General features: G+C 43.6%; 1 protein-coding gene across 5 annotated transcripts in view; it reads left to right on the forward strand.

Moving 5' to 3' along the window:
* The first annotated feature begins 2,257 nt into the window (after positions 1-2,257).
* Positions 2,258-27,376, forward strand: part of CDH6 (cadherin 6) — a 111,576-nt gene continuing 86,457 nt past the window's right edge. For 4 of the 5 annotated variants that reach the window (XM_054816044.1, XM_054816043.1, XM_054816045.1 and 1 more), the window contains exon 1: positions 2,258-2,843. The gene's annotated coding sequence lies outside the window, so the exon portion shown is untranslated. The remainder of the gene's footprint in view (positions 2,844-27,376) is intronic. The other variant, XM_054816046.1, reaches the window with a different exon arrangement.

The raw sequence follows: 27,376 nt of genomic DNA on the forward strand, positions 1-27,376 counted from the left end.
CGCAGTCTGCAGGATTTGGGCATTCCACAGAGACCTCAGAGGCAGAAGTTGCCACTTTGGATCTTCGTTCTGGCTAGTTCAGTGCTGTGTCTGCCGATGGGCAGGAATACTTACTTCAGAGAAGAACCACAGACAAGATAGGTGTGAGACAGTACGTTTTTACATGGAGTACTCATCCTGATTTCCAAATATTAAATTGGTTCAAGAGCTGAAAAAGGAGTTTTATCTCCTTTCCAGTCTTAGCTAGACTCATAAATATTCAGTCCTTCTTTGAGTCTTCTTACATTCTCCACCTCATGAGAGGCAAGTTGATTTCAACCAATGCTGATCTTGATTAATTTTCACAATCCTAGATGAGTCTTTCACTCAGCTAATGTGTCAGGTACAGGACACTTCATGGGCTGATGACCTGATCTAGTCTGGGAATTCTAATATCATTATAGCTGTCAGCAGAGGAGGGTTGAGGAGGAAGAGCACCATCTTGACAACATGCGTAAAAAAAAAAAAAAAAGTCTTCTTCACACAGCTATGGACTTAAAATTGTCAACCACAAATTCATATAATTAATGAGAAGATAAAAATCTCATGCACATGCTCTGGAGAACACAACAGACAAAAATACAGAAGTCTAGCTTGGACATAAATAACTCTGTCCTGTCTGAGGAAATAATGCAAAAGGAAAAGAAAAAAAAAGGAAAAGAAAAAAAAAAAAGCACAGCCTTATTAAAGCTAACCAGAATGAGACACATCCAGGAATGAATAATGCCCAAGGAGACCTCAGGGTCAGAGTGGGCAGTGAATCAGACATTGACAATGCAATATGGCAGGGAAAAAGAAAGCCTGCAAATGTGGTCTGTCATAAAGGAGAGATAGACTGTGTCCAGAAGGCTCTCGTGGGAATACTCTGCAAATACTCACTGAGCTCCTGACCTGTCATTGCCAAAAAATAAAAAAAAACCAAAACCCAAAATAATGAGGGAAGTAGAGGGAGTTCAAAGAAGAGCAACCAGAGTGATCTACAGGCTGGAAAAACTCAGCTGTGTGGAAAGACTAAAATGTCTAGGTAATGGAAGTGGTATCTAAGCGGCTTTTCTGGGTGATTTGCTTAAGTAGAGTTCACTAACATATGGAAAGCAGAATCCAGCCTCATTACACTCCTCTGGCTTTTGCAGGTATCGTACAGAGTCCTTATAAGCCCAATGTTGTGCTGAAGAAGGACTCTGCCAACACAGTGACTGTAGGGAATAGCTGGAAGGATTCCTTAAGGAGCCCAGTGCCAGGGATAACAGCCGTGCTGTGGAGATGGTGCTGCAGCACCGTAGAAATTACAGCACGAGCAGCAAGATTGTTACCTGAACTTCTGGTGCTGAGAGTATTTAAATTATACTAAAAGCCTTGAAATGGTCCAGAAGCAGGACACAAAGGTGGCTTAGAGCCAGCACAGACCCATCCTTAGGACACACAGCAAGCAGAAATTGTGAGAGGTGGGTAGGAGGAAGGGAAGAAAAAGGAAAAAAGAAAAAAAAAAAGTACTACTTAAGATTAGCAGGGGAAAAAGAAATACATCATAAAGGTCAAACCTAAGACTGTGGAGATGTGAGAGGCAAATGACAGAAAGCTTCACTTCTTGCAAGATTTGCCATGAATCTTAAGGGGACACCGTGCAGCTGAATTGGACTGGACTCTCGTCAGGTAAATAATATACTGCCAGGTAATTTCTTGTCATTTAGTATTTAGATTAAAACACCTAAAGCTTTATTTCAGGCTAGACTTGGAGGGAAGGAGGCTGTCCAATATGCATGTGTGCAGAGGGGCTTCGCGAGTCCCACGGCAAAAGCCGAGATTTCAGTTCATTCTGCGTTAAGATTAGTCATAACCTCGTGAGTGGGGAGCCCTCTGGGAAGAGGGGGCCTGAGCAAAGGCAGGCACCTGGAAAATCCTCCTCCGCTGCTTCCCATTCACATAGAAACCGCCACATGTGATCACCCCCACAAAGTGTCATCTCCATTAATAATTCACCGAAATTCTTGATTCATCAAGTCCTGGAAGTTCCCGGGAAGTGTGGGAAAAGACAACTCGGGCATCTCTGGTGCCAAGAGAAGGACTTAAAAACGGCTCCGAGGATGAGAAGCCGCACAGCACAAACACAGTTCACAACAGAGGAGCGTGCCTCTCCCTCCTCTTTATCCCCCCCTCCCCCGATTTTATTCTGCTTTTACTATCACTACCAAACGATTAGGAAGAAGCTGGCTGCTCTCCACCTCAAGCACGGAGCGGCTCTCGGGGGGAAGGGGGGCTCCCTAGCACAGCCCTCCCCCTCTGCCCTCCCACCGCATTCACTTGCAAATCTCTGCCCGCCCGGAGGAGCCCTCTCCGCTCCCGCGCCCGCTCCGCGCCCGCTCCGCGCCTCCCCGTCCCCAGTGCGGCAGCTCCGGCGGCTCCGGCATCCGCAGCGCCGGCGCCAGGAGTGCGTGTGTGTGCGAGTGTGTGTGCGAGTGCGTGTGTGCATGCTCGCGTGTGTCTGAGTGTGTGTGTGCGCCTGCCAGGGAGACAAGCAGGGAGGGAGGAGTTTGGCTTTTTTTTTTTTTTTCCCTTTCCCTCCCCCTCCTCTTTTTTTTTTTTTTTTTTTTTTATTAATCAGGAGCACTGAATGGAAACCAATCAGATAGAGAGCCCCCTCGGCTTGGGCTGCCTGCATGCTGGAGTTAAAAAGTGCTGCTGGCCGAGCGGGAGCCCCAGTGAGAGGCGGGGAGGCTGAGCGGCGGGGAGAAGGGGCAGGGGAGCCGCGCTGCCGCCGCGCCGCCGACCCGGGCGAGGCTCGGCCCCGTCGTCCCTGCTTGCCGGTAAGGAGATGCGGCTTGGCACTTCTCGAGGAGCAAGTTTCAACTGCCAGCAGGCAGCTGCCTTCTTCCCTTTTTCTTTTTTTTTTTTTTCTTTTTTTCTTTTTGCTGTGCTTATTGGGAATGCTAATTAAGGGGGGGGGGCTGGGCGGAGGCGGGGGGGGGGGGCAAGCACTTGTTTTGCAAAGTTGGCAGCTGTCTTACGGAGGGCTCTGCACCCCACCGCCGCGCCGGGGTGTCCCCCCCTCGGGGCTCCGCGGTGTGCCCGGCGGCTCAGGGGCGTGTGGGGACCACGTTTGCTGTCATTTTAAGTCAGGCGAAGGGATGCGGCGTTTTCCTGGGAATTGTTATCGCCAGCGAGACGCTTCGGTCGAGGGGAGGTGGTGAGAGCGGGAGGAGGGTCGTGTGTGTTTGGAAGGGAATAATAATAATAACAATAATAATAACAACAACAAAAGGAGAAGGGTGGTGAATAGCTAGAACGTAATAATAATCATTAAAAAAATAAATCTGTCTCGGTTTCTTGACACTGCCTAGTTGCTGTGAAATGGATACAGGGCAAAACCTTTCGGATCATGAGCAAAATCCGAGGCAAAGTGCAGAGCTGAATGTAGAGCACAGTTGAAGTACGGCGCTCCCTCAGTGAAAAGAAGGGGGCAGAGGGGGCAGATCTGGGGACGTTACAGGAATTGACAAATGTGAAATCTTTTTTATTTGATAAAAGAACAGGTTGGGGAGTGATGGAGGTGGTGGAAGAAAGGGGGTAGGCGTACAGGCATTTTACAGGAGAGAAGTTGGATAATTGCAGAAAGAAAGTGCTGAATTTGGTTATGTTGTAAATGTTTCTAAGGAGCTGGTAACATACTTTGTATGTCAGATAGATTGAACTATTTATATATTCACATGTATATAGCACTTACATGCACACAGAGGGAAATCAATACACAGTATGCGTACTATATATGTGTATTCTTATGCAAAAGGTTGAGTCAAGAGATAAGCAATAGCAGTAGAGGTCAGTGGCTGTGGAAAGAAGTCTTGTCACTGCTGCAATAAAATCCATATTTTATGGAGAGTTAAATGCAGTACTTTGTAAGTGCAAGTGGATGGTCACCTAAGTAACTCCTGATGACATTCAAGGATCAAGAAGTTTAATGACTGAAATTACTCCCAGCATGATGGCACAGCTGCTACTTCTATACAAATCGAGAAGATGGGGCACCTTTTTCCTTGTACTTGTGTACGATGTGGGATTTTAAAGTTCTGTTAGCACTGCATGGGAGATTCTGTAGCAAAAATTACTTAGAGTGTAACGTCAGTCCTTTCTCCAAATTTACTATTCTTCTAGCACAGCTGGAATAGAGAGAGTACAGTTGTTCCTGTCTATTCAGAAACCTGTGAGGACGGTACATACATCCCACATGTGTACTTCATGAGCTATGTGCATGAACATATGTGCAAGGAGAACACTACAATCAAGAGCAAGGTTATTTCCATTCCCTTTTGTCATAGGACCATATGTGATAGCATCCTGGAAATAACATAATTCCAAGGGAATAAAATTGCTTGAATGTGCAGACCTCTTTGGTTTTAATCAAAATAGACGTAACTCTCCCAGTCAAGATAAAGGCTTATCTCATGTATTTGCTGGGTTGAAATCTCTATTATGCAGTCAGTTCTGTGCAAAAGTGCTTGCATATTACTTAAAGCATTCCATAAAATTGATTAACATCTGTTCCTGAGCAATATAATGCTATGGGTAATGGTGCATCCCTATTAATTTCTTTTTTTCTAATTCCTGTTTAAAGGCAGTAAGTTTGCATGTCACAGGAGAGTCGGGTAGGGCTTGGAGGCTTGTGATCAAGATCAAGTAGATTCCTTTATCATGGATATATACAGTTTTAAAGGCCTGGCAGCAATGACACAATTGGATAGCTCCTTTAAACAGCCCAAACATGCTAATAAAGACTGCAGGGCTGAATCCCTTTTTCCTCTCCTCTCAGATGTTATCTGACACAGCACCGGTAAATATATAATCTCATATGCTTCTGGCTTTCAGCTGCACCATAATCTTTCTGGACATATTTCTAGTGGCTTGCAGTTGACTTTTGAGCTGAGGGAGGGAGGGGGAAAGCAGCCAGTCTTTTCAGAATAACGTAATCAGAGGAAGCAATACTTTTTTTTTTTTTTTTCTTCCCAGGGAAAATGGCATTGATTCAATCCTGTTCTCTGCAATTATCCTTTGCAGCCATTTAAGAAACTGGGGTCCCCGTAGGGACTTATTAGTCCCTCTAGGTATTTTAGTTTTCACACCAGTTCACAGCTCTTGCATATCTCCATGCCAGCACTCCAAAGATTACATTTATAGACATGGTCATCATTTTCTAACCAAGTTGTTCAGCTAGAAATATGCGTCTTAACTTCTGACTCTTCCCTCCCTCCCTCCCTTCCTTGCACAGCTCTCCCATGCAAACAGTAACCTGCCGCTCAAGGCAGCCTTCCCTTTCATAAAGTTTGCATTTTGCCATCTGCTGTTTCAATAATATTTAGTTGAGAGACTTCCTTGAAAGCAAAACACACATGTTAAAAAAATGTTGTGGGGTTTTTTTTCCCCCCTCCTTTCTGCTGAAGATCTCAAAACTAATGCAAACTTCATAGAAGTTATGAACACGCTTGTGCTTTCCCCAGCTGAGATCCTGCCAGAGCACCTTCTCTCTGCGAGCAGCCCTCTACTCAAGGGCACACTGGCTTCCTCGGGGCAGGATCCTCCCTCCAGTCCGCTCTCCCCTCAGGTCTGCCACATCATTTTTGCTTTGACTGAAGATTTCAGCACACCTATCTGCTGCTTGTTAATAGACTCCTGCAGTATTTTGGGGTGTGGAAGGAATCGCTGTTGGGTTTTCCAGTGGATGCCTGTGCACTGTGTAGTGCAGGTCAAGCAGATCTAGAGGGCGTTGTTAAGCGAAATGGTGGTCTCCATCTCTTGCTTAACTGAACTTTGAAGTGCGCTGCCTGCCCTTTGTTGACTACTTTTAAACTATGTTCCCTTTCTAGTGCAATCTTGTAGCATTATGGCTCAAGATTGGCAGGAAATTGCTTATGGATCTCCTTGGAAATGGTGGCTAATTACTAAAATGAAAGGTAGCTGAAATCTATAAAAACGAGGGGTAGAATTCGTTGGAAGCAGCAGGCCCCACTGTGATGGTGCCTCATCTTGCATAATGGTTGCAATTCCTCTAGTGGCTCTGCTGCAATTATACCCGAATATAGCAGAATTGGTTTTCAGTATCTTTTGATTATCGTAAGCGTGCGGGAAATACCATGGAGGGGCTGTGCCTTGGATGCTGGGTGTTAGGGAGACTTCTTCATTAACCCCTGAAAGACCTAGTTAGCTGCAGCAACTGTTCCGATTTCTTCAAAGGCTTTCCGTCATTTGGGATTTGGTTCTTTATCCTTTTCTTTTTTTCTGAATAATTACTTGGGTTCACAACTCTCAGAAACAGGGCTGACAAACTTAGTTGTGATTATCCTGACTGCCATGTGGGGCCAAATTCAGGACCTTTTCAACATAAACCTTTAAAGTGAGTCCCCCATTCTGTGCATGAAGCGAACAGCTCTGCGTGCCACCAAACCCGATCTCTTCTGACTCTGTGCAGGATTCAACCTGCAGTATAAGCTCAGTTCTCAAGTTTAAATGTGCGCTGGCTGAGATAAAAATCCAATAGCAGCTGGTTTGCTCATGCTGCTTGTTTAGTCATGGGAGTCCTTTCTGAGGGGTCTGGAGAAACTGGGCTCTGAGCAGAGAAGTGTTAAGACATCTTCCCGTTTTTCATTTGGGATGGGGAGAGATGAGATATAGAGGGAATGTTTACTGCAATTAAACTGGGCTGTTATCTGTCTTTATTGCTTAACAAAAGGTTCGGGGCAGATTATTAGTCCCTGTCTGAGTTTTAAAAATACCCTTGAAGAACGCATAAATAATGCAAAACATCAACAGAAAAAGTCATCCTCTCTGGGCTGTGTTGTGAGCGACACTGCAGTGGAACTAGGTGGAGAAAGTGCTGGATAAAAGCATTTTTAAAGTTTGAGTTTGAGAACTTCACATCCATTTGTTTTTTTTTTTCTCGCTGTAAATCTCAGCCTAAGAGCTTCTCTCTCATTCTTCCCCAATGACTGGCCGATATCTGTTGGGGGACCATCCAGCCTCAGGTTCCTAAGCTTCTCCAGGGCACTGCTGAATGTCCTAATCCTGACCACCCGTCAGCGGCTTCGCCTCCCTGTTTCAGGCAGCGTTATCCCTTCTTGCGCCTGTGACCATCTCCTGTACTTACTCCAGGTGTGGCTGGTTGCCAACATTGTCTTCCACTTTGTTTTCCCGGTTGTGCACTTGGCACTGAAAGGCCCAAACAAATACTGTGAATATTTGTATTTATGCTTTTGTTTGTTTGTTAACAGGAGCATTCCCAGAAGAAATTAGGATAACTGTAGTTCAGGACTGTTTAGAGTGGTGTGAATTAATGTTACTGGTTGGTACATCCAGTCTCGTGGAGCTACCCACTCCTCGAGCATTTTCCTCTTTCAAAACAAACCAGAAAAGACATTTTTTTTCCTGCAGCTGCAACCCCCTTAGCAGCAGCAAGGAGCAATGCTGACGGCGAAGGGAAACTGCATCTTTCTGGTGAGGGGAGACTGTGAGCCCTGCCAGGATGGAAAAAGCACGTCTGGCATGGTGTCCTTCATGAGTTATGGTGTTGGACCTCCAAAAAGAAGCTTTAAGCGAGGAAGTGATTGCTTAACTGTGACGGTGCCAAAGCACTTGATAGCACTGTGCTGAAACATCCAAGATTACACTGATACTGCATTATCTTTCTTCACACCCAGCCACAAGACACCCTCTCCATACTCTCCTCTTCGCCAAGCGCACAGACAAAACAGCATATACACTTCCATCTGGTCGCACTCAGGAACAGTGCCAACCTTGCTATGTTTTAAGTAACCTGTTCAATAATGGCTTTATTCTGGCATTGTGGGCAAATATTTTATGGATTAAATAGCTTATCTGGTCAGGATATACATAAGTATTTATATATAGTCAGAAAGTGCTTAGTTCTAGCCAGAATGTGACTATTAGATTTGATTTGTAACATAAATACCCATCGTAACCCCTCAGCTCTTCCCTAGTGACACACCGCAATGCACAGAAGAGAGCACTTTATGAATGAGATCAGTCCGGTACTATCTGGGTACCTTAATTCCTCTCAGCTAAACTAATTCCATTATCTTGCTGTAATGTTTACAGCTGCCTGCGAGATAATAGGTAGTGTATCTTTCCAGCATTCCCACTTCTGCATCTAATCGCAGTGCCAGAGCAGGAGAACCTAGGAGAAGGGTCAGCAGGAATTGAAAATTAGCAAAGAAATTAAACGCTAGTCGAGTTTCCCCAGGTACTGCAGGTGTGTGCTCGTCTGGGTGTAAGGCAGAGCCGCCTACTCCCTAACTGCTGCATTTCAATTGTCAGTTAATAGCTTCTATAAGCACAAAGGCTGCTTAATCAACACGATCATTAGCATGTAGCTCTGCTTTGGTGTGAAGGGTAAGACCAAACTCAAAGAAAATACTTGCCTCTGACAGTAACTCTGCTTTGCGTTCTCGAAGATCATGGGGATCCAGACCTGTCCCGTGTGTGGGGTGGTGGGACAACCACATGTGCCTGTGGGTCCCAACCCAGGTGCTGACGCCAAGCAGCGTGGGGGCCAACCTCCGTACTGACACTCTCACCTGAGGGAAAGCCCTCTTGGGTAGAAAGATATCCGTGTGTCCTCCTCTCTCGTCCCCCTCAGTTCCAATAGACTAACAAAAATTAAAAGCACGGTTACTCTTAGATTTGCCCTAAGCATTCTGTTTCCTCACTGAATTGATTCTCTTTGAGTGCCTGGTGGTTTGTAACTTTAGGGTGTCATTAGTCTGGCAATCATTATGTGACAAAAGCATCTTCATGGACAAAAAGAAAACAAAATAGCTTATAGTATCCTGCCAAAAAAACCTCAACCCACAAACCACTATCATCGTGAGATGCTCTGTGGACATCTGGGAGCCTTGCTTCAAGTAAGGGACAAGGCATAGTTGATCAACGTGGGACCTTCACTCAAAAGCTGTTCAAGTATTCCACAATGTCTAAAAAATGCGTCTTCACCACACACCCACTCCACCCCCCTGCCCTGTGAGACTGGCCTGTATAACTGGCCTTATTTTACAGCAGGGAGAAGCGAATCGCAACGGAGATGAGTGACTTGCCCAAGGTCGCACGAGGAGGCCGTAGCACAGCAGGGATGCTGAACCAGGATCTTACAGCAAGTACAGCTTGCAGTCAGCCCTCCTGCCTCTCTGCTGCTCACTCGAGTTGTTGGAGCTGATCAAAGAATGAATGGGGGAAAAAAAATCAGATTTGGGTCTCTTTTTTTCATCCAAAAGAAAGCCAATTATTTTTCTCAAGGACTCCTTGCAGCCGCTTTGACACTTTCTCCCCAAAGGATTTTCTGGATGTTTTTTGCTTGTTTGTTCAGCCGTGTTCTGCGTGGAGGGGAAGGGGGAGGCTGGGTAGCTCCAGAGCCGTCTGGGACAAGACTGAATATCTTATTCCCGGGAGAAAGTAGTCTGAGCTGTCCCCAAGCGAGGTGGCGATGACCTTCCTCTCTGCATTGGCCCAGTTGGACTGGCCGCAGAGTTTCTTTACCATTCTCTGCCTCGTCCATTCCCACCTACTTATGCCTGTGGGAGAGAAGGGGATAAAAAAGTCTCATAAAAGGCTGCCTTTTCTGCATGCCGCTGCCCGTGGTTTGGGGCAGCCAGAGGTCACACCACGCTCTCTCTTGTTCACGTCCACGCCTGTATGAATTCATTTCAAAGCGCCCTTGCTTTGTGAACACCTAAGGAGTGGTATTCCTAGTGCATAGATACGAAGGTGAGTCAAAGGGAAGTTAGTTGAATAAGTTGAATATATACCAATACTCCTGGCATGGGTATTGATCCTAGTATAAATAAGTAGAGGGAGAGTAGAAAAAGACACATAAAAAAGACACATTAAATTTACAAGTTAATTGGCAGGGTTAGGTCCAAATAATACCAGGTTCCGAGCTGCATACCACCTACTACGCCCTAATGCTTTTGGAGCTGGCCTCGCAAACTGATCGACCACTGCAAGAATTCAAGAGAGCCTATTTCCTCGTTTTCACAGTGCGAAGAGTGCTCTGGCAGATCACAGAGCAGCAATATATAGAGTTAGAATCCCTTTCAGGGAGCAAATTCCTTTTGTGAAATTGGTGCTCAATTTAGCTGTCACTACTGAAAGGGAAAAAGATGCTGAAGCAACTTTTAAGTCCACCAGTCACATCCCTTTAAGCAATTCATGCTGTGCCAACCACTTTTATAAAACTCTGTATTTCATCTAAACTCCATTTAAGTCTAAATAATATGAATGCCCTGCTATGGTATTTCCTTTCTCACTGCTGATAATTACCAAGTTATTTCTGCTATAAACAAAGCGGTGTTCTGATCTCTCTGCCTTATCATACCTGGTCCCAGAGCAGTTTACTTTTAAACATACCAATAAACTGCACTGAAGTCCACAAGACTGTTTGAATACTTAAGTGCCTTCCTGGATCAAGATGTCAGGGTCTTGTAATGAAGTGTTTACAACTTTGCAATTATTTCCATGGTGACCAAACTGTGACCTCCAAAGATCTGTATACTTGGTCTCCCTAGTAGACTAGGAAAAGTGGGGATGGAAAAAAAAAAAAAAAAACCCCAAACCTGTGTAAGGAATGATCATCATTTCCCATTGAAGCCCCTTCAGCAATATAGCCCTGGCTCATTTGTACAGCACGGCGATGGATTCGCTGCTGTCCTTCTGCTTGCATCAGCAGCTGGGGGCAGTTGCAGCGGGGATGCAGAAGACTGGACTGAGATTGTCACTTGCTGGCTGGGTCTGCTGGAACATAGCAGGAGCATCTTTCCTTTGTGCAAGTGTCTCTGTGCATTACATCACTGAAGCCGATTCTTAGCTCAGATTCTTCCTTCTGGTGCCTGTGTCTTCAGGTCATCTGCACTTAAGAGGAAGGAGTGCATAAGCATCTGAGGAAAAAAGCTGGCCTAGTGTATCTTATTTATTAATATTTACAGCCATCAGCACAATTCTGCAGACAATCTAATCTCAAGCAGCTTTGAAATTCAGTGCTTTTCAGAGCAGCATTTCCCATCGGAAACAGAAATGTGCATTCCGATTTGTAGAAAGGATTTCTCTTCCTCTTGGAAAAAAACCCCACAAAGCAACACAAAAACAGGCTCCCACTTTTCTCAGCATGGAATTTATATTGTTACTAAATGAAATGTATTATCATATTGTAACATGTTAGGGTGTCTTTTGCAGGATTTCTGAAGCGGCTCCTCATTAATCTACGGTAATTCATTTGTCAGATATCTCAAAGCTACTTGATATCACAGTTACTTTAAGGTATGACAGAGTTTTCCTTAGCAACAGGTTGTAATTTCAACCAGGCTGGTAAATGTGAGGTCAGAAGCTGGCTGCCACAAATCTAGGAGGTTAAAATACACTGCACAGCCTTGTTTCCTGTTGCAATACCATCCTGAATCTTGGATGAGCGAAATTAAATACCAGGGTTACTCAGGAACAAAGAGGTTTTGCCCTTTTGGAATGGCTCGTTTAATATTAAGTGAATTTTGTGTTTATTACAGAGGTATTTATGTTTGCTCAAACTGGCATTAAAACCAGCCTTCATGTGATGCAGGCACCTCAGGTGCAGATTTAGTTTCGAGCCCTGACCCGAGCAAGTATCTGTTACATCTCAGAGGCTGTGGGTCCCCGTCGGACGGAGCTGCTGGAGCAGCAGTGCCGCTGGGGGGGGGTTGGGTGTGGGGGGATAGCAGCAGGCATCCTGACATGGGCAGGCACCCCAGTCCCCAGAGGCAGCTGAAAAACTTACTTCTGGAGGCTGAACCCAGCAACGGTGAGCACATAGAATAGATGGCTACCAGCAACCACAGCTTCAGTAAGTGTTTGACACGGGCCAGGTTGGTGCAATCCAAAATTCCAGATGTCTTTCGTCAAGTCCCAAATTTAGTGTGCTTGGCTACCACGGTGATAGAAAGTACCAGATTATGGCAGTGACAGCAGTTTCCTGCTCTGGGAATGGTGGAGCACAAGGAGGAGGTACTTGATCAGCCGGTGCTTCAAGTCCCGTTCTTCACTCCCTTCAAAGGTGACGTGGTGACAGGCTTGATGTTTTTCATATACACTACTGATGGTAGCGCAGGACTCATGGTTATCCCAGCTTTGTTTACAGGATGTGCTATATAAAGGGTAACGAGGACAGGTTTTCAGGCACCACCCAACTTTCTGTGTTCTCCTTTCCTTACATATTTCTCTTCTTCCATTGGACTGTTTCATGCTCATTTGTTGTTTTATAAGATAAGAATCCTTTGCCCAGCTCTGTGCATGTTAGAATCATAGAATTGTTTAGGTTGGAAAAGACCTTTAAGATCACCGAGTCCAACTGTTACCCTAACACTGCCAAGTCCACCACTAAACCATGTCCCTAGGCACCATGTTGCCTTTGGGAAGACGAGACACGCCAGGAAGCCAAAAGTTCAGTAGACATCAGTGTGTTCGAAGTAGGTCTTTGACCTCACGGTGCATCACGGGGCTGGATGAGCTCGCTCTGCACTTGCTGTTTTACCATCGACTCTGACCGTCCGAACAGAGCAAAGAGACCAAGCAGGATTCAGCTGCAAGCTGGGATAGGATGAATTATTGTAAATAACTGAGCTGAGCCATTAGAAATAAGTTGCTAATGTAAGCAAGATTAACTTGATGTGTTGCCTGAAATGAGATATTAGAGATGATAGGGAAGAGAGAGAAAACTTTTCATTTAGATGGAAACAGGACTGATTAATTAAGCAGTAACTAACAAGGAACCTTGCCTTGAATTGGTATGAGGCTTGCAGTGCTAATTTAACACAAAGTACAGCTCCCAATTTGTTATTAAATTAAAATGGCTTTTAAAATTGTTTACTTTTTTTTTTCTTATCTGCTTCTGTGTGGCAAAATGATTATTCTGGCTAGTTAGAGAAACCAATCAGAGCAACAGAAAGTGTAGGTTGAAGGGGGGAAAGATTGTCCTGTTGTGTAATTAAGAAATATACACTAATATCCATGACATCATGAATAAGCACTTCAAAGTAGTAAGTGTGCTCTGTATTGCATATTAAACTAAACAATTAGCATGCTAACAAGCTGCTCTGGACATACAGTGAAAAGACATTGCACTTAAGGAAATGACCGCTTCTTATTTTTTTAGTCTAAAGATCTGCTCACCTGACTGACAAATATTATTAAGGCATAATAAGGAAGAAACATTTCTCCCTTTTCTTCCTTCCCCCTTTTCTTGCAATTTCCAAAGCAGTTTTAATTTGCCAGACTTTGTGGTTACCCTGTACAAGGGAACTTTGGCTATGCCCGTCAAAGTATGTGGTGGAAATGTGAGACATTGTGTGTGATAGACAAATCCTATGGAACAACAGGGAAAACAACCTTGTAGCGACATTGCTTTTTTAGTCTCCAACGAGTTTTACTCTTGACAGGAATGATTCTATGTAATTTATTGTAGGATAGCTCAACAGTAGCAATTTGTCATGCATTGTGATGTAATTTGATGGGTTCATTTCTTAAATGAATTATGGATTATGGATTACCTCTGTATATCAACAACAGAGCTGTATCTTTTATGTAAATATTCCCTCAACTTTTCCTTCCTCTTCCAATCCATTTCCCGTCATACAGAGATGACTTTTCTTCCATCTAATCTTTCTACTAATAAGCTGTTTAATAATTTAGCAGCCTAAAAAATGAGCATATTTCAAAGGAGTTGGTATCAATGGTAGAGTAAGAGCCTCAGGCTACAAAAATGTGGATGAGGCTACCAAAGTTTTAGAGTCAGGATCCCAACTGTCTTTCTGCTTCAGGCAGCTATTTTATTAAAGTTGGTATTAAACAACACCGCCTAAGGTCTGATTAACAATTTATGATTTCCTAAGAAGGATTAGCAGAAGCCTATCATTTTTATATTTAAATCTTAATTTGCATTTAAGAGAAACCATACCCAGGTTTATATTTTTATTTTTTAGTTTTATTATTACTATTTCTGCCTCCGAAACATTGCTTATGTGAACATTGCAGGCACCTGTTTGTTGCACTGATCTTTAAGTACCTCATCCCCTCACGCGTGTCAGAGGGAAAACTGGCCTCTTGCGTCACGCGATGGGCTTGATCCTGCAAAACGACGGCATTTGTCCCTTGCTGAGCTCAGTTGCTTTTCACTGTCCCTGAAGTCCGTTGGGATGGAGGGTGATGGGCCCATGGCAGAGTCAGGCCGAGTGAGATCTGCAAGCCCAGGAGCTGAACGTTGTCCAGCTAAGGTTACTTTAGAGAATCCAAACCAGATGTACGTGACCCAGGCTTGCCTAACGTACCTTCCCAGAAAGGATTCTTCCTTTTTGACGTTTACTTTGTGCAACTGGTCGCATCGCTGTCTCAGTGATGCTTTTCTATAAGCCTCCCAGCCGTGCTTATTGAGGTACTGCTGGGCAGCCCCTGCTAGGAGAGGAGGCAGGGGGTGATCCTGCTGCTATGCTCTGGGAAGCAACGGAGCAGGAGCTGTTGCTTTTGCTATTAAAAATTATTATTGGCAGCCCAGGAAGGAGCATGCTACCAGGTGGGAAGGCGGTGGGGAATAGATACCAGTAAATCTGCTAGCCAAACTTTGCTCACTCTCCTGAGTATAAAATCAGGCCAAAGATGTGCAGCTTAGTGGAACAGAGTGGAATTTATTCCACCTCTGGAAAACCTATTTTTGATTTTTTAAAAATTTTTAATATTCCGATAGAAAATAACAACAGTGGTCTATTCTGTTATCTATTTTCAGATTGACCTAATGCTTCCCTCTTGACTTTGTCTTCTCCAAGTTCAGCTGCTTCAGAAAATTACATGGGATATTTTCTTTTTTTTCCCCTGTGTATATCCATTTCTGATACTCTTCAGTGGATTTAACACTCGTTTCACCAAGGGCTGGATGTGGTGGTTGTAGCCTGTAGAGCGAAGGGAAAAGATTTGTCAGCTAGGGGCTATGAACTCCACTGGCTCACAGCAAGGGAGACCTTATTTTTGTCTTCTTGAGCTTCTCTAGTCAGTACGACACTAAAAGACTCAAAAGAAATGCTGATATTTAAGCATCTTCATTGCTTTATTTGAACTCTCAGCATCTCCATGGCTTTTCTTTTAATCAATTGCTTAGTTTTTGTCTTGGACTCGAGGGCTTTAAGTTTTAAAATACTAGAGTCATAATCTGAAAACTGCTGGTTCTTCAAAGCAAAAACGAGCATTAACACATTCAGAGGAAGATTTCTCATTTTCCTGGCTTTTCAGGATGTGATAAACTGAATTTTAGTTTTAGGGCTGTGTTCACATTTAAAGGATCTGCTGTTGGAAGGACTCTGAGAACCGCAATTAGAATATTTTCTTGTGGTTCTTGCGTTCGGCATGTGCTTGTGGGCCATTACTGTCAGCGGGATCTAAGCAAACGCTCAAAAAGATTGTGCTGAATCAGGGCCTCAGCAGTACCTGTGAGGAATAAGGCCCTTAGACTCAGGATTAGCAACACTCGAGGTTTCCTTCTTATTCTTCAGTTCTGACTGAAATTTTATCTAGTCACATTCTCAGTCAAAAGAGGACAAATGAATAGTATTCCATTGACTTCCAGAGAGCTGTAATGATAAACACGAGCTGAAAAACCGGACCAGGCAAGCATAAGAAAACGCATGAATAAATTATCAACAGTGGACATGCCCAGGAACTGAGAACAGTCAGCTCCCCACCACTCTCTCCTCACTCTCCCGTTAAAAAATCCTCAGCCATGTAGCCAGAGAGCAGGAGCGATGTCACGGGACTTCTGTGGCCAGTGACACAGCAAACAACAGCGCGAGCAAATAGTTCATATTTAATCTGTGTGATTAATTATTTATCCAAACTATTCTACAGCAACATATTATTATTTATTTGTACGACATTAGTGCCCACAGGTCCTAATTGCATGAAGCAGTGCTATAACCTAATAGAGTTCCAGCTGGCAAATATGTTCAGAGAAATCAGTCTTGGCTGCAAGATTATTTGACCAAAATGTGGCTAACTTCACAGGAAATCATATTATAACAGAGTGGTTAAGTGAGTTCTACCCTGTAATAGATGTGTGACTTAAGCATGTCAGCTATGTCCAATTAAAACACACTTATTAAAAAAAGAATAGCTGAATGCCTACTATATTATGATTCATTCTGTAACCACTGGAATGATTTTAAAGTCTTCTGTGTACAGAATCTTCAGGTGAGGTCAATGTGATTTTCACTCACAACAATGACTTCTTCATTCCCTTAAATGAATCAGAAAGAAAGGAAAAAAAGTAGGTCTGACGACAATGCACAAGAATATCTTATGTGGAGGAACAACATGGTATCAGGCCTAGCATAAGGATATCACAATTCTTTGAGGAAAGTAAGAGAAAGAACTAGGAAATAAAAAGTGAGGTACAAAGAATTCACTGGGAGCTCCTGGAGGTCAGTGGAGACCATAATATGTGCCTTCAGTAGTCTTCAGGATAAATTCTGCCCTCAGTGTCACACATCTTTCCACTGTATCTGTGGGTAGGATTGTTGCCGGGAAAAATGGCCTCTGCTTTGATTTTTTTTTTTGTTTTATTCCTATTCTGTGACTGCACAGTCTGAAGCAGGCACTTACTAGCACCTAGTTATATATAAGCGGATCAACCTTGGTCGATAGGTATTTTCTGGTTATCCCGGGTTGCCTTCTGCAGCAAGGATAACAGAGTTTTGTGGGAAATGTTGGCTTTGTTCCACATGAGTCTGCAACAGCACGCGATGGTTTGCAGAAACGGACGTGGTGTATGCGTCAAAAGAACTGCTAGATGAAAAAAATCTGTCAACACCTGTTTTGTACACATCTCTCAATGTCTACTTTTGGATGCTTGTTACTAATTGAGTTCCACCACGCACCAATGCACTAAAATTGCCTCATGTGGACGTCATTTCCAGGAGAACATGTGGATAGCAGCTTGCAGTGGTGTGTCAGCTGGCCTGAATCCAAACCATAAAGCCAAATACCCTCACACGATGAAGGCGTTTGGAGACTGAACTCAGGTCCACGTTGTACAGGTGGCCTCATCTTGACATGACTGAATGAGGGAAATGCATGAAGTTGTGATCTCTTAACATCTGCTCCTGCCTTATTTTCTGAATTTCTTCAGAACGAGCAGACACCCAGCCCAGCATCCACACACCCCAGCTTTAAATGGGTTACTGGTACCCAGCTCTGCACTTTGCGGCTGAAGTCTTTCTGCTGCTTCAACCCAGCTCTGAAATGTGTCCCTCCAGGTTAGCTTGCATAAACATAAAGCCCCAAATTAGCATTGCAAGCAGCCATTGCCCTCAAAAACCAGTAGTTTGTCTGTGCTCAGTGCATATTTGCCATCTGCTAATGCATTGAAAAAAAGGAGAAAAAAAAAAGAATCTGGGCCAAGTCCTTAATTGGAGTAAATCCATGTGTAACTCTAGTAACTTTAAAGAATTGCCTTTACCAGCTGATGACCGGGCCTCTGCGACTGCAAAGCAGAGGATGTTTCAAAGCATTTGGGCTATACATTGTTTCTGCCCAACTGAAGGGATGCCAAAGGGAGAGATAACGTTTTCATGGAGGCAGCCTTCTGGTTGTTGTCCGCTGTGCATAACGGGGCGTACACCTACCCACGGCAAGCCTTCTGCACCTCTGGCTGCTTGGCTCTAGGCACAACTCGCGTACCTTGTGATGCGAACACTCGGCTTTGCTTTCTCAGCCCTCACCCTTCCCATGCAAAGTCAGAAGTGTGGACACTAGCTACTCCAGAAATGGTCTCTTTAAAAGCCATTAGCAAAGAGGGAGAAGGATTCGGGACCATCTCACACCAGAAAGGATATTTTGGTTGTCTGTGGGATTTTTCCTCTATTAGAAAAAAAAAAACAACAACAAAACTTAACAGATTAAAGTAACAGCCCCAGTTCTTTTGGACACAGGAGTGAGCATTTTAGGCTGAGTCCTGCTCAGGACAAGCAGCGTGTGACAGCCTGGCTCGTGCTACACCATTACTATTCAGGCCACTGGCACTGGGGAAAAAATACAGGACTGTCAAGGAAAGAAATGTAGAACGGTGAGAATTTATAAAGAATATGATTACATTTTATTTCTAAAATTCTTTATTTTCAAAAAGAAAAAGAAAGACTTTTAGCATTTATCTTTTCCTCACAGTATGCTGACTAGTAAATGCCTCTGGGGGAGTGATAGCTGGGAACAGAACGCTCTCCAAAAGCTTTTAACTAACGCTACTTGGACAAGGTAGTTCAGAAGAGTGTTTAAAAGGCCTCACAAGAGAAACTTTGCAGCTTGACTTCACGGCTCACCCTCACATGCCTGTCTCTTTCAATAAACTATTGCTCTGCCATTGAGAGCACCTGGCTTGCTGGCTGGTATCACACATCTCTCGGTATGTGGATACCAACATAGCTGGTATCCCTCAGGGGACTGGCAAGCAAAAAGCCCTCTACCTTCAAGGCCCCTACTCAAACCCCAGCTAGAACAGATGCCAGCCGTCGAAAGCACCATTAGTACCATCTAATGGCTCTTCAGAGGACTGTGTAAGCAAAACCAAGTATTTCCATTCCCTTTCATACAGAAGGAAGAAAAAAAAAAAAAAAAAGGTAGGGGATTGTGTTAATAGCATCATCTGCTGAGAACTTCTGTGGCACTGGCCCGTGAACCAGTAGCAGAAGTGGCATGGAGGACGGCACTGCAAAATGAGCTCTAGGCTCCTTGGCGAGGTGGGCTGAAGAAATTGTTTATCCGTTATCTGTTCTGTGGACAAATAAAAGCCTTCAGCCTCTGCAGCTGCCAGCATCTACACTGCAGAAGCATTGCATCAGTAGAGACATTTAAAAGAAAAAAAATAAAACAAAAAAACCACCAAAACCCAAGCTCATTCCAAAGTAGCTGACTTGCCGCAGAGACAGGCACGGGAAGGATTCCTGAACTTTTGAGCCCCTGAGTTACTCGAAGAGCCTGTAGCCTGTGTTTTCTCATATCTGCGGAGAACTACAGACAGGGAACTCTCTTATCTCAGGGTGGAATTCACTTTTCTCACACTCTAGTCATGTAGTGAAAGACCTGCAGTGAATATACCTGATGCATTTAGGCTACACTTTTAAATCTTCAAACTTTGACTTGTAATATCTCCTGCGATGGAGGAGGGACAAAAGACACTCACAGTTTTGCAACCACCCATTAGACACCAGTTTTTAAAAAGGAATTCAATAACTCAAGGTTTAAGTGTTAGTGCCCTTCCTTTCATGAGTAATCCTTAGTCATGCTGAGTTCAAATTTTTTTATAAAGTGTGTTTTATCACTACCTTTTAAGGTCTTTATACCCCAGAGCAGATAATTTGCAAATTTACAATGGAAAAATTATTTCATGAAGCCAGTGGTGACTCACTTCAATAGGAGTTTGCAGACCTGGACACTGGGGTTTGAAGATCCTCTGAGTATTCATGATTTGTAGACATGCACCTTAACAGAAGCACAGGCATGCAAGAAGAGACCATATGGCATGCATTCGTAAATAGAATGGATTTTGCCCTCACACAAATAGATGTATATGCATCTAAAATGCATAAAGCTGTTCATCCCATGCAGACACATTTTTCTTCCACTTAGATTTAAGTCAGACCTAAAGCTCAGCCTTAAGTTTCAGTTCATCAGACAGGCAAATCAGTATTCTTTCAAGGGAAAAGCAAAGCAAAACCAAATGAAATTTCTAACAGCTGAGGACATGATCCTGTTTTCTGTCATTTAGACTGTCTGGACCTACGTTCGCTCTTGTTTACATTGGATTATTGGTCTTCCTTCTCCACTGGAAATTCTGGCAACATTTTCAAGGGACATCTATGAGTTTGGGAGGTTGAGATTTTACTCATAGATTTTAGTGAAATTATTCTCAGTTTATGTGACTAGTAGCAATGAATCAGCGCCTTAGATTTTTAGGGTTTTGGTGGTATTTATTTCATCTCAAAATCCATTGCATACATCCTTCCTTCTTGTGCACTCTTATCATTCATTTTCCTTAAAGCTCTGACCTGTTAAGGTAAAGATGATGTTATACAGGGTTTTATTTATCACTAAAAAAGTAAAATTTCTAGCTCTTCCATATAAAGAAAGCCTTGAAAACATGAAGGCTACCAAGGGGAAAAAATATACAAGAACAATCTTAAGTTATTTTTAAGTCAGTCCAACTTACAGTTTATTTGGAGACTCTGGGTTGGCAATACAGTTAATTTAATTGCAATAATTTATTACTTCCTTACTAACTAGAGGCTTATTACCTTACCAGCAAAGCTGTCTCTCAGCTTTCTGGAGCCAGGCAGATTTCAGGACTCCAGCTCTCTGTTCCTGCGGTCTCGCTGGCTCACCTGTGTACAGTCTGGCCAAAGACACGCAGATGCCTTGGTCACAAGCGGCTAAACAGAACGGAAATGTATCAAGTAAAGGTGAATGATAATGACTGTAACACTTAACACTTACACGTTCCTCCGTGTCCAAGTGCTTTGCAAGCAGGAACTAATTATGATACGTTCAGTAATAATGGTACGTTCAGAGAGATGCTAAATTGTGTCCTTACTGTAATAAACTGCTGTGCTGGGATAGGAAATCACTAGATTACAAGACTGAAGGAGGCAGCTTTAGGATAATGCCTCTGTAACCTCACGCACCCAGGTCCCTCACTGCCGATGGAACACATCTAGACTTCCACACAAACACCTACTCTCTTTTTCGGGAGAGGTTTGTACCTCGCTTACGTTGCCTTTGCTTCAGCTGTACCGGCGCGAAGGGGCTGCAGGGGTACAGGAGCTTCTGCCTGTGTCTATTCCTGATAGGACGCAGAAGAAGGGTTGGGAAAACACTTTTTAACTGCCACAGGTTTAAAGAAAGCTGACTAACCCCCAAAGCATTTTCAGTTACATGCTGCAGAGCAAGAGAGAAAAAAAAAACCCCAAACCTATTTGCTGCTCTGCTCGTACCGCTGTAGCAGAGTCATCTTGTGTTTTCTCCTTGAAGTATGTGTTGTCACAAAAAATTAATTACTTGAGCAAAAAGAAGTAGGATTGCAGGGAAAAAACAGATTTGTAATATTAACCTGATTATAGCTACAGGTAATAGATAATCTCCTGCTTTCTCTTGTGGGAGAAAAGAGAGCTTGTTTTAAAAATTTGCTAAAAAATAGTTTCCCTTTTTTTATGAGGTGTCTAGCAACAAAGAAAAGGAAAAAGCATCATCCATGGATTTTTGCATTTACTTATTTGTAGAAAAACTTTCAAGGGATAATTCACATTGCACTGTTGTCTTGTTTTTTAACTTCAGCTGATAACCCTTTTCAGGAATTACGTCCGCCACATGGAAGAGGTTGTGGCAGATGCTTCCTCAGAGGCAACTAAATTGTGTGGGTTGGGCTTTCTCTCTGCTGAGCTGACCTCTCTCCAGGCTCCATGGGGCTGCCCTGAGCTGCTCCTCAGGGGTGCCAGGACATGGTGACGGAATTGCCGTTGCCCACCAGGGAACGACGAGGTCATTCTGGATGAGGGGGAACTATTAACCAACTGAGTTTTAGGCATTAAATGAACTTTGGAAACGAGCTGGATGTTCTGTTGACTTGGCCAAGCTCCCGAACAACTGAAGGATATGGCATTTCTGAGCTAGCCCAGCACACATCATTGAAGGCAACGTTGCTTTTCCTTGTAAGGGATGGTGTGTAGTTGAGCTTCCCTCTCCATGGGTGCTCTGGGCATAGAATTTCTTAAAAAAATATATTGCCACTAAATGGCAGTGGTGGGTACCCTAGTTACTGGCAATGCTCAGGGTTATGGAAGAGCATCCCCCCTCCCCTCAACTTTAGTTTCGTGACGTTAAACATTTATATTGAAATACCAGTCCTGTAAAGTCCATTGATTACTTGTTCTAATGCAAGAGAGAAGGCATTTCTGAACCTCTTCAGTGTTTATAATATAGATTTAATGAAAGTGGATGTTGCCAGTTTCGTGGATGGTAACAACTCGGGTTTTGTTCTTTCTGCTGGTCATCACGTAAGTGACAGTTGATGGCAGCTTCCCTGGGCTAAGCTGCTGAACGTCTTTTTCTCCTCTGAGCTTTCTAAAAATTAAGTGTAATTCAACTCCTGTGAACGTTAGCCTGCAGATTACAAAACAGCTAAAATTCCATTTGGTGCTCATTTAGAGAGGTCATTATTCTTTTCAAATAACTAAAAAAAAAAGGAAAAAGTTGGTCCTTTCTTACTGGCAAGAAGTATGATTACTTTTCTCCTCCACCTACTCTGTGTTCAGTAAATCCTATAACCTGGGTGAATTCTAAAGCCAATTTTTAAAGGTGCTGCAGCACAATTTTACAACAGATAACAGACATGCTGAAAACTTATCCTTTTTCTTTTTTTCCCCAAAAACTTCCTAAACCAGTATCTCTTTGACTTAAGCTTTCATGGTTAGCAAAGCACTAAAAACATAGAAGATATTAGAGTACTGGCGTAGTTAGCATAGCCCATGATTTATTTGACTAGAAAAAATAGTTAATTTTCTAAAATGCTGTTCTAAGGAAACAATAGCAAACAGAAGGTGTTTACACTCAGAAGACTAGGGTAATGTATTTAATGGAAAAAAAAATAAACAAGATGGAGTTGAAAACAAACAAAGAAAAAAAATCCCCAGCTACCCAAATAGACTGTGGAAAATGGGAATGATTAAAAAAAAAATCTCAGATCAAAAAAACATCTGCATGCTAATCCTGGTGTTTTCAAGTGGAACAACAGAGTAAGAGGAAAAAACCCACACATTTAAGAAGAAATGTGAGTAGCAAACAAAAATATAATGATGAATGGAAAAATACAACCAAGTCAGAAAAATTCAGAGAAAGAAACAGATTGAATCTGTGCTTTCTTTCACAATGGAACTTCTGCTGGTGTGACTGCATATTCAGCAGTGTGAATATTATAATTAAAGAATGTCAGCTCAAGCAAAATGTTTTAAAACCTTCCTATTAAGCAGATAAACTGCTTAAAAATACTGATTATATTAGGAAAAAGGGACGTGTTTGTTTTTTGTGTTTCAATTCCTTTCATCCGCTGTAACGCATTTAAATAGCAGATGTCTCTCCCGGGCTGCGTTTGATAGCGGTACTGTTGATGTCGATACCGAGGTGATAAGAACATCTTTATGGAGGGGTTCGGCGCTGTGCTGCAGGTCCCTGAGCTCGCTGGTACCCGCGCAAGGGTCGAGTCCAGCACCAGGCAGAGATCCCACAAACAGCAGCCGAGCTGTACCAGCCCTGTGCTGCGTCCGGGCTGGCTAACTCTGCCCGCCAGCAGGACGGATGCGGCAAGGTGCAGCGCGGTGCTGGTACGGCGGGGCTGCTGGCAGGGCTGGGGGCTCTCCGCATCCATCGCACTCCGTTTGCTGCACAGCCCTGCATGCCCTTACAAGGGCTGCGAAGAGCCTGACTCCGCGGGATGGCAGCAAGCGCTGCGCAGCACTTTATCCCAGGTTTGGGCCAGAACGGGAGCACGTGAGAGAGAGCTCCCCAGCGCTGTGAATGGTGGATGCGAGGTCAACGCAAAACTCTTTCATCTCTGGAATTTGGAAAATTTTTCACACTGAATTGCAATTAAAGTCGCTGCTTCTTTTTGTAATGGCAAGACAAAGCTATCAGGGTAATGGACAAAGGACAGTTACGAGTGCAAAAGAAAATAAATTAGTCTAAGCTAAAATGAAAATTAGCTCTGGTGGTTGCAGGTTAGACCAGATGAGCCCAATCTTGCAAATACTTATGCACGGATATATATTTTTAGATACACTAATAGTCTCAAGCACTTACATGTGTAGCCGCTTGCTTATCATTCAGAGGTTTAAGGAAGATCTAATCATTACATGCAATGATCTTAAGGAAGATCATTATTACAATGTAGCTTAAACCCACATCTTTTTAGGTCTCTTTAAGATTCTGTTCCAAAGCAAATAACTCAGAGTTGTCTGAACTGTGAAAAATGACAGTTGAAAAATAACTGCTGATGTATATATTCATCCTGGGCTCAGAGGAAAACATTTGTCATTTGGAAAGCCACTCTGAACTTGTTTTTTTAGCACCCAAAGTATCAGAGCATTTTAAGATTTTTTTGTCAGGCTTTACCTGTGAGGCTGCAGTGTACTTTTTCTCCCCATTGTGGCCAAGCTCTATGTTGTGAGCAAGACAGTTTACCTGAGGTGTCATTACAAAGTGTGAGAAAATTGTCATCATAAATCATCAATGTGAAAATAAACACAACCTCTGGGATTGCAGGATTTCTTCCAAAAATTTGTGCCTTGCTACGAAGTATCCTGTAATCTAACACTAGTTTTCTGTCTTTTTCAGTTCCTAAAGTGCCGTTCTGCATTTCTAGGTTTCCAGAGAGTCACCATGGCAGTTAGACTGTTAATCCAACCTTGAAGAGCAAACAACAGCACAAGCAACAGTCTGGTTATGAATCTGTAAACATTACCTCATCCATTTCAGAGAAATTTTAACTCTCTTCCCCATTCATACAATGAGATACAAACTGCCAACTCCAATGTCAACTGTTTATATGCTAAAAACATTAAACGTGATAAAAAAATATTTTTAAAAAATCCGGAGTAATAAAACATACATAACTGCAGCCTGGTGACATGCTGATTAAATGATTTCTGAGTCATTCAAAGACAAAACTAAATACATTTCTCTCCCCATATATGTTTAATTTTGTCCTACATAGAAATCTCACAAAGAAATTGACCAAACATTGAAATCTGGCAGATGAGTAGAGAGGAATGCATTCCACTACACATTTGTGTAGCAGACTTTTGCAATGCAATATGACGTACATCTAGAGAAACAAAAGGCTGCACGTTTAACGGATAGGATTTGAAGAGAACAGTATTTAATAACGTCAATGCTGAACATGATTTTCCCTTCTCATTCATCCAGTTGTTGCCTTTTCATGCTATAGCAGTTTTATGTTTTGGTATCAGAAAATTATTTACCTGGCATTCAGAGTCAATCTCTCTTCATTCCACAGTCTGATCGTAACTATTTGGCCGCTATTTCTTGCTCTATTTTGTTTTAGGCTACTTAATTGGAAATAGTTAATTGGCCCTGGTGTCTTACAGCAGAGAAAATATTGATCTTAAACCGTCTTAAGCTCCCATAAATATTTCACTTCATGCTAATTTCTGTGCTTCCAGCTGAGCTGTTTAAAGTGCTCAAAAAAACCCCCTTTTTTTTTTTTTTGTCAGTTAAATACTTTACTAGGAAACAGTGAAAGGATTAGCCAGTTCTGTTTTAAAATGTGCATCAGTGAAGGAGATACTTTTTTTAAAAAAAAAAAAAAAAAAAAGCTAGCAGTCCTTTCCCTTCTACCCTTAAATTATTTGCCGAGCTACATAGCCCATCAAAGCACCGATTTAATTTTTTTAATTTTTTTTTTTTTTGAAGTATCAGCGGACCGAGTCTGAGGTGAAGTTTAGTCCCGGGCCGGCGGCCGTACGCAAAGCCTGGAGCTCCCCCATGTGGCGGACGGCGCCGGAGCCGGGAGCGGGGCCGGGCAGGGAGCGGGGACGGGCAGGGAGCGGGGCCGGAGCCGGGAGCGGGGCCGGGCAGGGAGCGGGGCCGGAGCCGGGAGCGGGGCCGGGCAGGCAGCGGGGCCGGGCAGGGAGCGGGGACGGGCAGGCAGCGGGGCCGGAGCCGGGAGCGGGGCCGGGCAGGCAGCGGGGCCGGGGTTGGGCCGGGGACTGCGCCCACCGCCGGGGCGGGCTTCCCTGCACCTCCCGCCTAGGAATTTTTGCACAAGAAGTCATCCCGGCCATCAGATACAAACATGCGTCGTTAAAATTGACACTGCAGCACCGCTTTTAATTATTTTTTAAAAAGCCCAACCTTTGTTTCACTGTTTTCACTGAGTTTTGCTGCAAGGTTTTCTCCTAGAGCAATGAAGAAGGGGGAACAAATTCCTCCAGAGAGTGGCTAAGACTTTGGTGGCCAGAGTTGTCCCCTTGGGTTGTGGCTCATTTCCACCCCAGCTGCCACAGACCTTTGGGGTGACCCGGTGGGGCTGTGGATGCTGTGGCAATTGTAAGGGCAGGTCATGGCCCTTCACAGAAGAAGAGGGGCTGCGTGAAGGAGGGCAGTGTTGTCCTGCCAGACAGACGGGGTAAACACAGCGAAGGCTGTAAGCACAGGCGGGGAGTGGGGGGCTAAAAATACCGTCCCTTTCCACTGAGCATTTAAAGTGGAGGCATTTGGCCGTGGGACAGAACGGCATTGTGGAAACGGTTTAAAAGGTTTTTGCCACCGGCCATATGTTGCCATTCCACTACTAGCAGATAGTATTGATAAAGTGTAATATTAAATTCAGTGTAAAATCACCTGGACTTACTCAAACCGGTCTACTCTGATGTATAAATTAAGTGTGCGTGCTTTGTACCAGAGTGGCTGAGGACTGCACCCATGTAGACCTCTCTGTGTTTAGGTGTGGAGGCAACGACTTCCCACTGCGGTGCTGTGGCTGACCTTTTGGTCTAAGCCCTGCAGAGATACCTGCCTGCATCATCTGATACAGCCCTTGCCTCAGTGAGCTCCAGAGCCGATGTACCTGGTCAGCCTGCGCCCTCCGTGAGGAGCGAGAGGGTGTCTTTGGCCCCTCTCCACCACTTACGCTAGCAACACGCAGGCCACGGAACATGAATATTTTTTTCTGGAAAGCATTCACCAAGGCAGCAAGAATAAGAAATCACAAGGGCTGATGGCATCAACTGTTTCCCCAAGTTTGTCAGTATCCTTTTTTCCATACATATAACAAGGCAGCATGCTTTTATCTGGACACATTGCTGCTTTTTTGATGCTTCAATTTATACCCGGCTAGTGCCATTTCAAAATCCCGGCTTTTGAATCACATGTGAAAGCACAGATCGTAGAGATTTTTCCCTTGAACATCCCATCCTTTCTTTACTTTTTACTAGCCCCAGTGAGAGTACTGAAGGAGCACTATATCATGCTCAGTACATTATGCCTGTGATCATAGTCATAGTGCAGTAATACGGACACAATTTTGTCCATCTATTCCTACAAGGTGGATCCTTTAATGGCTTGGTAAAGCACTCATGCAATTGAGTTGCATTAACAGGGACTGAAAATGGGTTAAGTTACCAGTTTAATGAATGAAAAAAATCAAAAACCAAAAAGCCCGGCCTCCAGCCAGCTAGGTCTCAAATATCAATCTTTGGCCTTAGATAATTCTACTATT

Source organism: Grus americana, chromosome 2 (assembly GCF_028858705.1).
Source record: "Grus americana isolate bGruAme1 chromosome 2, bGruAme1.mat, whole genome shotgun sequence".
Taxonomy (NCBI): Eukaryota; Metazoa; Chordata; class Aves; order Gruiformes; family Gruidae; genus Grus; species Grus americana.